We start from the raw sequence: 2785 nt of genomic DNA, 5'->3' as shown, positions 1-2785 counted from the left end.
AAAGCAGATAACGGCATACTACGTAGACACAGCAGCAGATCAGGCACTTTCTACTTTTATCCAGAACTATGAATGATTTGTTAAATTTTAACTTTTTTCATTGTATGATGTCGCAAGTCGACCAAATCTAACTTTGTTCTTCACTCGTACCGCATATCGTAAAATACTTCCAGACTTCCAGATGGTGCCATTCTATGTTACAACTGACGTTCGACAACAGCGAGAAACTGTGTCCAGTCTCGCGCTCTGCTTGTATAACAGGCACAGTATTGTCTCGGCAATGTTGGACCAATCCATTTGTTGCTCGTTTCTATCAGCAGTGTTATTAAAGTGGCATACATAACTTTTCCCATTTTTTTCTGTAATAACGCCGTATTTCAGTGCTATGGAAATCTTACGAATAAAAATTACTCGTCTTTTTTTAAAAAGGTTTATTTGAAAACTAAAAATTTTACTACGACATCTGTGGCTAATTGATTTATCTGTTTTTACGTGCTTATCAGGAAAAAATGAAAAGATACTTGTTATAACCGAGAGCAAACAAATACTGAAAGACATCGGTTATTCAGAACTAAAATACCCATGTCGTTTTAACTGATCGGTTTTTCTATCTATAAACTGCAGTGTCGCCATAGAAAAGTGTGTCGCTCCATCAATGTCCTTAGCAACTTTGAGATATGTGTTTATGCGCAATATCGGCAAATGGAAACACGAAGAGGTAATAAGCACCTGAGCGATAGAATTTATTTCACAGTCAGAAAAGTCGAGTGACAGGCAAGACTGAATCACTGTAATAGAAATTATATGGAAAGCTGTGTAAAGGAAAATTTCCAGTTCTTTCGTGGATTCCAAAATTGAAGCAAATTCCGGGACACCAAGGTGACATAGTCTTATACTGATAGTATTCCATGACTAACGTAATTGGCCCATATACTGTACTGGTATACGGATAATATTACACGACTAACGTAATTTACCTGAAATAATTTACAATCATGTTACTGTAACATTCGCTACTACTCATTACGCTAATTCACCTTCAGCCATTAAGCGCAAATCTCAGTTATGATACGTGCGCCAAACAAAAATTTATCAACCTAGTAACTCAAGACAACTACAAACGATCATTGTGTGCAAAATAAATAGAACACTTCATAAGAAGAACATGACGGGTTTGAATCATTCCCACCGCAAAGGATGAAAAATTCAGGCTCGCACACAAGACCACTTGATAACTAACCAGAAATTCAGATTAGTTGTAGCTTCGGTGACAATCGCCTTTTTTACATTTTCCCCGTAAACTAGATAATTATGAAACGTAAGCAACTACTGTAAAATATCTGCGGCAACGGCCTTGCCGCGGAGGTTGCATCGGTTCACGTGGGATCACGGAAGTTAAGTGCGTTGTCGGGCGTTGAAGGCACTTGGATGGGTGATCATCCAGGCCGCTATGCGCTCTTGCCATTTCTCGGGGTGCACTCAGCCTCATGATGCCAATCGAGGAGCTACTCGACCCAATAGTAGCGGCTCCGGTCAAAAAATACCAACATAACGACCGGGAGAGCAGTGTGCTGACCCCCGCCCCTCCTGTTCGCATCCTCCACGGATGATGACACGGCGGTCGGATGGTGCTGTCCCAGTAGGTCACTCGTGGCCTGAAGACGGAGTGCTTACAAAGCAAACTACTCTCCAGTGGATGGTCGTACTACTGAGACCTTGATGCCTGGCATCAATAACAGATGGCAGCACAAGAGGTTGGCTTACGCCTACTGCCGAATTTTGCGATCTGTCGTAAGCCTGCGTAAGCACGTAGGGCCTTCCGTCTTAAGTGCAAGCATATCCATTGCGTTTTCTGTCAAGCGACTTGAGTGGAATATTTCATTATTTCTGAAATTTTATAGAAATATTTTTCGTTGTATATCCTCACCATCGGTACTGAATTTACTGTAAAATTATTTGCTCACTTTTCGGAACTTCCGTTCATAGTAAATCGATACTATTTGAAGCCGTGGTAGACACGAGTCTAGTGTGCTTCACCTTCAGCACCTTCTGTGTCAGTCTCGGTTAATATGTCGCTGATTTCACAACGAACAGTTCGTTGTCTACTGAGTATACTGTCTGTTGCACGACACTATCCCTCCCACGCTGCTAAATGTAGGTCGTCGGCAAAATATGACTGCAGTGGAACAAGGGCGTCTGCAGAAATTTCCCCAGGAGGTGGTGGTGGCATTGGTAATGGTGTGTGTGTGTGTGTGTGTGTGTGTGTGTGTGTGTGTGTGTGTGTGTGGAGGACTATTACTATGAAACTCACACAGTCCAGACCGCCAAGGAAAATAAACCTTGAGATTTGGAAAGAGTGTTGATCTTATACCGCTTATACTGCATATTTCAAAATTCCACCTCTAAGGGGGAGACGCAGGACATGAAAGGATTTCTGAATCATGTAGCTATTAAGGTAATTTTGAAGCTAGGCATACGAACATTTGTATCTGGTTTCTAGGTCAGAAATAAAGAAATATGTGTTCCAGTATCTTTGGGAATTTAACCTCTATGAGGTGAAATAGTGGATGAACATTTTATTTTGAGATAAATAATTATGGAAGAACTATGAAAGTATTTTTAAGGCTACATCTACGAAAATTGGTATTTGACTTCAAGGCTACAAATAAGAAAATACGTGTTTCGGTGTTTTTGGAAGTTCAACCCCTAAGGGGATGAAATAGAGTGAGCTGGTGCGTTTCTGGCGCCAGTTTCCGTCGATCGTTGTTTCGATCTTTGAGTCGCG

Source organism: Schistocerca gregaria, unplaced genomic scaffold (genome assembly GCF_023897955.1).
Source record: "Schistocerca gregaria isolate iqSchGreg1 unplaced genomic scaffold, iqSchGreg1.2 ptg000387l, whole genome shotgun sequence".
NCBI lineage: Eukaryota > Metazoa > Arthropoda > Insecta > Orthoptera > Acrididae > Schistocerca > Schistocerca gregaria.
Note: the sequence above shows the minus strand (reverse complement) of the source record.